Source organism: Balaenoptera borealis (genome assembly GCF_965194805.1).
Source record: "Balaenoptera borealis genome assembly, chromosome: 18".
NCBI lineage: Eukaryota > Metazoa > Chordata > Mammalia > Artiodactyla > Balaenopteridae > Balaenoptera > Balaenoptera borealis.
In genome coordinates, this window is record NC_138877.1 from 49,473,907 (window position 1) to 49,484,497 (window position 10,591).

The window sequence follows — 10,591 nt, forward strand, 5'->3', positions numbered from 1 at the left end:
TGGTCAGTAAAACACACAACCGAGTCTCCTTCCTTCTCCAGATTGAACATTTGCCACCTTGGATGCGCCAAATGATTGTAAGGAGATCAGGAATAAATACGATTTTTACTACAAGTAGATGACTTATCTATTTGGCTATTTCTATAAATCATAACTAGTTTATCTTCCATCTAACCTGGAAATAAATTATGCATATATATATAAGGCTTAAGTTTATTTGGCACATTATGTCTAAATATCAAGACATTCTTATTTCCCACTAGTATTTCTGCATACGTGTTCTTCAACCAATAATTGCAAATAATTGAGGTCTAAGGGAAGCCATAGAACTTTGGAGTTGAGTTTTTCAGAAATTAATGGGGACTCCTTTGGCTTTGATGCTTGAATACGTTAATATCACTATAAGTCTTGTTGATTTTCCTACAAAGGCTTTGAAACCGTGGTTACTTCTCCCAGCAGAGCCTCTGCATTTCCTTCCTTCTTATAATCATGCACAGTCTCTGTGACCAGGTGGCCTGGATTTGAATCCTGCTTCTCCTATTCACTAGCTGTGCAACCTTGAGTAAGTTACTTTGCCTCTCTTGACACTCTGTTTACTCATCTGTAAAGTAAGGAATAATTTATCTGCTGCCTTTAGTTGTTAGGAAGATTAAATGAGCAAATATTTATACTGTGTCTGGTGCATTTAGAGCACACATCTTCCTCGACTAAGATGGAGTTACATCCAGATAAACCCAAGGTAAGTTGAAAATGTCCTAGGTCGAAAATGCATTTAATACACCCAACCTACTGAATATCAGAGCTTAGCTGAGCCCACCTTAAATGTGCTCAGAACATTTACACTAGCCAACAGTTGGGCAAAATCATCTAACACAGAGCCTATTTTATAATAAAGTGTTGAATGTCTCATGCAATCTATTGAATATTTTACTGAAAGGGAAAAACAGAATGGGTGTCTGGGTACGGAATAGTTGGTTGTAAGTGTATCTGTTGTTTACTCCCGTGATCACGTGGCCTAGGAGCTGTGGCTTGTTGCTGCTGCCCTTAATCACGAGAGAGTATCGTGCTACATCTCTCTGGCCTGGGGAAAGATCAAAATTCAAAATTCCAAGTACGGTTTCTACTAAATGTGTATTGCTTTTATTACCTACTTGGGTTCTTGGACTCTTTAATCAATAAAAATTGATGAGGCCAGACAAGAAATTCAGGCAAGGCTTTATTGGCACTGGTGCTGCAGGACGACTGAGCGAAAACAAGTAACAGGTTTCTTTGCTCGCTCCCTAAGAGGCGGTGAGCTGGTCCCTTAAATGGCGTGAGGGTGTGGGCGGGTCCAGGCTGGAGGGGCGGCTAAGGCGGTCGGCCCAGCCCCTTAGTGCCGTGCGCAGGGAGCATGCGCAGTGTGCACCTTGCTTTTGCTCCCGGCACCTCAGAAGCGGCTGCTGGGTTTTTGGTCTTTTTCTATCTTGTTACTTATAATTTGCCCCAGCTGCCTATGCATGCAGTTATTTTTAGTCCTTTATAGTTTCTTTATATTCTGTTGCTGGAGGAGACGTTTGTCCAGTGTTGCAAGCACTGCAGCCAAGGATCCCAGGTCCCAGGTCCCAGCCTGTCTCACCTTCACACCGTCGTGAAGTCGAAAAATCGTAAGTCGAACCATCCAAAGTCAGAGACATAAGTATTTGTTAAACCTATTAAAAATTTCACATTTAAAAATACGTTGCTGAGTCAAACATAGAAGATACTCTATTAATGTTTGCTAAGCCTTTTTAAAATTCACATTTTAAAATACGTTGCGAGAAAATGAGTTTAGATTTCTTCACTTAGCAAAAAAAAAAAAAAGAAAGAAAGAAATTACACTTCGCCGCTGGTAAACTTTAAGGAGCAAAAATTGGCTAAATTTGCACTACAAACAACTACTTTCTTTGAAAATGCCAGGGGTGTGAGGATTGGGCAAAGGGTATTTGGTGGTGGCTCTGAGCACTGTGGGTGAGTTGGCAAAAAACTAAAGACCTGGATTAGCTGTAGCGTCTCACTGAGGTTGTTGATTGGTGAGCTTGAGGCAGGGAGCTTGGGAGGTCTTGGCAAAGCTTATTTGGAGCTCTTCAGCTTTCCTCACGCCCTATCTCAGTGCCCTCTAGGTTTAGGAAAGGTCATAAAGCAAGCCAGCAGCCAGAAGAAGAGAATTTAAATACTCGAGTAAGGGAGCTTCCCTGGTGGCGCAGTGGTTAAGAATCTGTCTGCCAATGCAGGGAACACGGGTTCGAGCCCTGGCCTGGGAAGATCCCACATGCCGCGGAGCACTGAGCCTGCGCTCTAGGGCCTGCGAGCCACAACTACTAATGAAAAGAGTAACCTCCGCTCACCGCAACTAGACAAAGCGCATGCGCAGCAATGAAGCCCCAACGTAGCCAAAAAAAAAAAATGGGAGTGATTTATTCCAGGGATGCTCCAAAAATTCTCAAATGGAACAATTTTCATTAGGTAAAAATATTTTAATGTTACACAAGAAACATTTAGAAGGGTGAGTTTTGTTCACAACAGAACAAATGAAAAAAACCAGGCTATTAAAATTCCTAAAAGATCGCATTATATTTAGACATTTTTTGGGGGGAGGCGGGAGTCAAAAGATCAGAATACTAGTAGGATCATAGGAACGAGGTCAGGAACTGAAGTTGCACCAGGAACGCTCAGCCCCGAATCCATTATAGAAACAGTTGGCCTGATCTATATTTCATAATCTGATATTTCTTCTGAAGACCGGCTCCATGTTCCCCTTTTTTTCATGATGTTGACTCAGGTTAGGAGGATGGTTAAGTTTGGGTGGGCTAAGTTACAGTTCAATAACAGTTGACCTCCAACCTTACCTTGTATCTGTGGGGGTCTTGGGTGGGTGGGGGATTGTTCCCTCTTCATGTCTCACTGGTAATACATCTCTGTCTTCAGTGTGCGGCATCCTGGAGCCCAGCATCTTCCCCTCCCTCCAAGTCAAAAGGCTTTTACTTCTTTTATGCTTCCATCAGCCCTGCTTCTCCTCTAGCTGAGACTCCTGTTGCTTGTTACTCAAGGCTCAGAGCCGAGGCAGAAAGGACCCGTTCCTCCCTTGGGGATGAGTGACTGTTGCCTCTATCTCTCCCTAAGAAACAGCAGATTTTACCTGGGCCCCCGGGGGTGGGGAGCTTTCCTGGCCCTCCCCAAGCCCTTTCAAGCTTTTGTTCTAAACTGGTTCCTGGCAGTCTGCATTTGGCCTTTGAGAGTTCATTAATGTTTTAGCTGCTTTTTCCTTACCTGATTTCATGGTGGCTAACTCTTCCTCCCCAGCTCTGCTGAAGGTGAAAGAGTCACGCGTCCCTTCCTCCTTGGAGGAGCTTCTCACATTTTGTATTTCACTTGGTGCCTTGCAAGCTCAGCTGTCTGATGGCCTGAAGAAAATTTATGATTTTGTAGACTACCTGACTTTTTCTAGTTGTTAGGGTGTCAAAGATGCTCTCTTACAGCTTTATACATTTTTAAGCAGAAGTTGAATTAATATTTAAGCCTTCGTCACACTGTAAACTTCTGTGCTTCTATAGCCCAGACAAGAGAAGAGGAAAGGCAAGAGTTCCCGAAATTCAGGGGGACAAGCTGTACTTGACCCAGCCAAAGGAGCTTACTCTTGTTCATCTCATTAGTGATGCAGAGAGGTGGTGACTCAGTATGTCCTGTGATCTACCACATGTTCACAAATTTCTCCTTTGCTAAGCCTTTCATGTGAAATTAATCACAATCCTTCTGTCTGACAAACAAGGCACTTCAATTTGGTCCCCAAATGCTTTTCTCAGTATCTCCCTACAGGCTCAGTTGCACCTTGTGCTTCAGCCACGTGGGTTGACAAACCTTGGAGTGGGGTCTGTCTTCCTTGGTTGGAATCCATAGTAGACCACTTATTAGCTCTGTGAGCTGCAGCTAGCTCCTTAACCTCTCCATGGCTCAGCTTCTTTATTTGTAAAATGGAGAAAGTAATAATTGTTACTTACATCATAGGTTTGTCACGAGGTACCAGCCTGGTCTAGACTATTCCTAGTCCTCTGAGAACCTCACCTGTAAAAGTAGAATATATAAAACACTGATGTTCAGCTCAGGTTCAAATTTGTATCATGTTTCCCCTTTGCTGCCCTTAAGATTAGCTTTCGTGAGCGTGTAAGAACTGTGATCTGCCCTAGGGTAGAAGGTGAAGATCCCCAGTTTGATGAGTTCTAAAATATATCCATCACACCCAATTCTTTTCTTCTCTCATTATCTTTTTTTAGCTTGTAATCTTGTTATTCCCAGTAAAAGAGTCTGTTAAAATTAAATAATAATTGACTTGAGGTTCTATGTATCTATGGAGTTTTGAAAAATACATTAGTTCTCTGACCAGTATATGCTGTAAGAATCATTCATTCGTCCATAAACATTTATTGAGCGCCTACTATGTGTCAGGAATCGTTCTAGCCAGATGTTATCATGGTGGTCTAAAGCCTTTGCTTTATGAATTACTCAAAAGGGAGAATAGATTCAAAAGAATACAGAATTCACTGGCAAATAGAGAAAGGTATCAGCATCGAATCACATTATTGTATTATTCTATAATAATTCTAGTCACAATAGGAATCATCACACGTGATTTTGATGATTTTGATACTTTTCATGTTAGCATGGGAGCTGAGGGAAAAATAAAAAAGCCTTCTGAGATGACTTATTAAACTTAAATTATATTCTTGTTCCTGCTTTATCTCAGTTATAGTCATTTTTTTCACTTGAATGCCTCTGGATAGTTCAATCATATTCTAAAGAATTACAAGCTACAAAATTATGGCTAAATCTTTATTGTCAGAACTCTTGGTCAGTTAAATGTTGTGGTTAATTGAGTTCTCTTGTTATAATGAAAGATTAAATTGATAATACTAGTTTCAAACTTTCTGCTGCAAATCATTCAGCCTTATTTTTCTTTCCAGGTATAAGGAAAGTTGTTAAAATAGGTTTCTGGGGGTTGTTTTATTCTATATTATCTTGTTATATTTTTAACAGTGTGGCTTACTCAGCGTCTCATGGTTATACTTAAAAATTTCAGGTATCATTTTAAAGCACTGAAAAGTGAGACAAATTATGGATTAAATTTAACAATGACTTCAGGATATACCTGAGGAAAAAGAGGCTGTGCGATTTAGTGGGACATGGATCAAATTTCGGGCCTGAAAGACCTAAATATAAATTTTGGTCACCATTTACCGTTTGTGTTAGTCTAGGGAAATTTACTGACTGTTCCTAAGTAGCCTCAGTTTCTTCATCTTGAAATATAAATAATAGGTTGTATCACATATTCTTTGATCACATGATGATCAAAAGAGATATTGTGTATGGTGGGCCTGGACACAACATTTATTCAGTGAATAATTGTGGGCATGTGGTTTTTGCCTCCCCTTGCTTCTGGTTTATTTTGCTATTAATTACTCTTATAAAAGTCATGGGTGACCTTATGGTTTAAGAAGGTGGATTTGTCAATGTGTTTGTCTCCTTTTACTTTTTCCAGCCCTCACTAATATGATAGTAAGTGGGTGAAAAAAATACAAGGACAAATAGGAGAACAGACATCAGTGGGAATAGACATTTGAACATTTTTTTTTTTTAGACAGAATAAGATAGAGGAAGATAATTGATGGAGAAGGGTGGAGAAAGTCACACCCTGAAATGTACGCAGGACAATACATTTTTTTAAAGAAATAAAAATTTTCCCTCCCCAGTTTAGACAGGTTTGGGATTTGGAAGCTGGGGAGAGTAGAGAGTACGTTGTTAAAAACAGGGGATCTGGCTTTTGGCCAGCACAATTGCTGATTAGGGAAGGATGGGATAATAAATATTGTTTTTCTTTTTAAATTCAGTGCTATATAATCTTTTTTTCCTATGTGCATGAATTAGGTTGATAAAAATAGCATTGGGGACACACATGATTTCCAGGTAGGAGAGTTTCATCATTGTATGAAATTATATGATATAATTGGGGGCATATAAATATGCATGTGTGTACGTACATATGTGTGGATATGACTTTATGGTCTTTGATAACAATATGGAAAGATATATACTAGGTTCTCAGGATGAATTTTGCTAGGGATGGGAAGTGACCTGTGTGAAGAGAAGGAATAAAAGAGGAGAAAACAATATTTGTTTAACAAACTCTATCCTTTTAAATTGCAGAACTTCAAAAAATGGTAAACCACTGTAATCTCTTAGAAAAATCTAAACAATTTAGAGAGATAGTAACCTTTTTTGTGTGTGCTTTGCTGAAATACATTTAGTTTCCTCTAATAGGCATTATGCACAAATCTTTCTTTGCACCATTTCAGAAGTTAGCAGACTTCCATTATTCTATACAGAGAGTAAGGATTAACCGTATTGTTCTATTTCTGGTTTCATTCAAACTGATCGCAGTTATTTTACGCAACCAAATTGTTATTCAAGGACTGGAGAAAAAAAGAAAAGCGCATGTATTCATGCTATTTGAATGGGTTCTTAAAAGGAATTTTACTTGTTGGGAAATGTTAAGAGTCGGAGATATGCTCCTGCCTTTATTCTCTTTTTACAAAAAGCAGAATTAGAAAATGAGCTTCGTCTCTTAGAAATTTTCTTAGTACCAGTTTCTCTACCTAGTAAATGTCTTTTCATGATGAGGTCAGAATTACTTGAAAACAATTCCCTCTTCTACCATTTATCTAGTACCTATATGTTTTAGATGGTGACTGTGTATATTATTATCTCCATTTTTATGAGGAAATTGTGGCTAAGAAAGGGTTAATAGTTTGCCTAAGGTCAAAGCAGTAATAGTGTCAAATTACGAATCAAATCCAAAACTTGTGCTCTTTTTCCTGCCCTCTGTGGCCGTAGAGGGCTACATTTAAAGATAGCGTTAGTGATCCCTGACAGTTTTTTTCTGCAAGAGTGTTGGAGGAGGTCATTGAGAGGATGTGACTGTTGGTTGACCCAAAAGCTGGACCAGGGCAATCAGAGGCTCCTCACTGTGTCTCCCTCCTTGGAATGTAGGCTCCACCCACTGTTCCCGCACTAGGAGTTGTTTCAAGGAAGAGGCTCGAGAGAGCAAAGTGTTGTTGAGACCATCTGGATGGTTTACTCCATTGAACCCAGTTAAGGCCTCTCTAGAAACTCTTTCCTCCCCTTCCCCCCACCACTTAAATGGCCAAACATCCTGGCAGCTTTCTTTGCAGGAAAATGAAAGTAGGAACTACATTGCATATAATAAAAAACAACTGCTAGCACCAGTCTCGAAACATTTCCATTTATACCTAGAGTAGGTATAATTTCTCTACCCTAATTTCCCTACCCTCTCTAGCATTTAATTTTCCCCAAACCACAGATCTAATTACAGGTATATACAGCAAGTTTCATGTTAAACAATGGAACCCTTTGTCTATTTTCACAATTTTTAACTCTACCTATTATCCCAATTTAACAAAATCTAAGGAACAATCTTCACTTGAAGGCTTGGGCTGGAAAAATTATAAATATTTTTAATTTCAAGGTTTCTTTTCCAAGTCAATTTATAAATCCATTGAATTGGGGGGAATCATCGAGTTAATTAAGCTATTTCAGTTTAATAATTTTTTCATTTTTTGCTTTATGTTACTTATATATTCAGACAGAAAATACTGATTCAGCACATAACACAAGTTTGCATAATTTACTATGCACATGAGGGCAAAATGATGGACAAGACAGATATTCTACCCTCACTGATCTTAGATTCCAATGAAGGCTGACAATTATTCACATTAAGTTTGAAGAGCCCTTTGATAAAGGAAGAGTGGAGTAGATAGAAGTAAGCTGTAGTAAGAAACACTATAGTCTGAGGGATGAAAAAAAGACCAGAAGAAGTAATATATAAATTGTAATTAGTAACTTGAATAGGTGTTGATGAAAAAGGCTGATGTTGGTAATGTTTGATTTCAGATGTTAGGAAATTGAAAATGTTCCAGGAAAAGGAAGTTAATTCCTAGATTAAAGATATAATGTGGCACATATTCCTGATAATATGGCTGCATGATAAATTACAGGAAAATTTAGTGGCATAAACAACCATTTATTACACTCACAGATTTTGTGGATCAGAAAAATTTGACTTATATGTATGGCCTTTGGTGCTGGCTGTTGACTTGGGACTCCAGTTTCTCTCTACGTGGGGCATTCCATGTGGTTTCTCTATATGGACCCTTTGGGGCTTTCTTACAACATGGTGGTTAGGTTCTAAAGGTGGGTATCCTGAGAGAGATAGCGAGACACAGAGAGAGAGAGAGACATATGAACTCTTAAGATCCTGGCCGCTGGGTTGGGAGATCTATTCATCTTGTAGCTGCCGGAGAGAAGCCTCGTAAGTAAGTTTTCTTGCTTGTTAAAACTGCCACCTACCAACCTGGAGTGGGCTGCCCCTTTCTTTGGTCTCTCCTTGCCCTCCTGTACACAGACCAGTTTCAGATTTCACCTGGGGAAGTCCCTTGAGGTTTTGAACCAATAAAGGGAGAGTGTTTCCTCCCTCAGACTGAATTCCTGATCCTTCCTCATACACCGTATACATATGAATATATTCAGTGCCACTGCAGAGCCATTAGCCTCTGGAGATACTCCAGGTAAGAGACAGCTGGCCTTGCCCTAATGACTTCAGACCCTTTGGATGTACTTAGCTGAGCTTATTGTGCGGGAGATGGATTACAAAAGGTTCCTGGTACAGCTTTGTTCACTGAGACGGGGTAATTTGCCGAAAACAGAAAACATACTTTAAGGCTATGTTGAAGTATAAGCGAAGCAATAAAATTAGCCTCCAATGGCTGGAGTTGCAGCCAGGTATAGGGCAGGGCAGGAACTCTTCTGAGGTGGAGGAGATTCATGATGCTTGTTTTTAAATCTCTTATTCAGTCCAGCCTTGTGCTGGGCACATAGTAGTTCTCTTGGTTGACACAGCATGTACTCAACAAACATGTGTTGCTTGGTCGATGCAGAGGAGAGCTGGCTTACTTTGTCACAATAAAGAAAACCACCATAGGCTTGGAAAATAAAGATCACAATCTAGGCTGGTAGCTGTCATTTATGGAGAACTCACCACGTGCCTGCCACCGTGCTAAGGATTTTACGTGGGATGATTCACTACTCTCAGAAGAACCTGCGAAGTTAGATATGATATTACCTCCTTTCTTTTAGAATGAGGTGTCAGTGGTGGAGCCAGGATATGGAGCTAGTGTTCTGGTGAGGTCTAGAAGACAGTAGACTGAGAGAGAGGTATAGCATTCTCACTCTACTTTTTCTTATGTCACTCCAGCTCTCCTCTTCACCCTGAATATGGAATTAGGGCCCCTATACCCAGATCAGTTGTGTAGAAGACCCAGCTCATTTACACATCACTTGGATTTCCCTTTCTAGAAAAATGTATGTATCCAAGATGTATGCAAGGGATCGATAACCGTCTTTAGCTTGCTGAGCCATAATTAATTCCTATGCCACGCTCTCTATTTTTAATGGCTAAAAAATTCATACTTTCACCACGTCCTCTGTCTGACCGTCATTCATTAGAGCTGTTGTTAACCTGACAAATCACCTGGTACTCATCCTAAATCATCTTCTCATTTAATTTCATCCCCTTTGTTATTCTTAATCCTTTCTGAAAAAAATCTCACTCTCCTGATTTCTGGACTGATCCAAACTTCTCACTCTTTCCCTGTGGATTTTGCTTGTACAACACACTTATTTCACTTTTGCTAGATTTCCTTATTATCCAGCTCTTTCACTTCCTAAATTGTTTTGTGTTTTATTGTGAATGATTTCCAATGTTTAACGTACTTATGGTTAGAAACTTTCTAGAATCAAATGCAGTACTTTCCGGTGTAGTGTGGAATGGGGTTGGGGAAAAAGCCTAAGTGTGCATCCTTCATTTCTATCTTCTTCCTTAGGGACTGTTGTGGTTGAAAAGCTATGTTGAAGTCCTAATCCTTGGTATCTGTGAATGTGACCTTATTTGGCAATAGGGTCTTTGCAGATGTTATCCAGTTAAGATGACGCCATACTGGAGTAGGAGGGACTCTCAACCCAAAGTGATTGGTGTCCTTATATGAAGGGAAGACACACAGAGAAAAACACACAGGGAGAATGCCCTGTGATGACAGGCAGAGATTGGAGTGATATGTTCAGAAGCCAAGGAGAAGCAGGGATGGCTGGGAACCCCAGAAGCAAAGAGGAAGGCAAGGAACAGATTCTCCCCCTAGAGCCTTCAGAGAGATCATGGCCCTGTTGATTTCAGAATTCTAACTTCCAGAACTGTCAAGTAATACATTTCTGTTATTTTAGGCCACACAGTTTGTGACAATTTGTTATGGCAGCCTGGGAAACTAATACAGGGGCTAAACTATTTTCTGATTTATTATCGTCCTCATCTTAGTTATAATAGCATCAGTATAGTGGGCACCCAATGTGTTCCTGGCACTGGGTTAAGTGTAAATATAATGCCATATCTGATTTAATCCTCATAGCCACTCTGATATTTTAGCAGTATTTTTCTTGATGTAGAGAATACATC

At 39.8% G+C, this 10,591-nt stretch overlaps 1 long non-coding RNA gene across 1 annotated transcript; it reads right to left on the reverse strand.

The window, feature by feature from the left end:
- Positions 1 to 1,203: 1,203 nt before the first annotated feature.
- On the reverse strand, positions 1,204 to 7,189 carry LOC309615931. Its single transcript, XR_014237143.1, has 2 exons — positions 3,286 to 7,189; positions 1,204 to 1,688 (listed from the first exon to the last, which is right to left on the reverse strand). It is a non-coding gene; the product is annotated as an uncharacterized lncRNA (long non-coding RNA).
- Between the last annotated feature and the right edge of the window lie 3,402 nt (positions 7,190 to 10,591).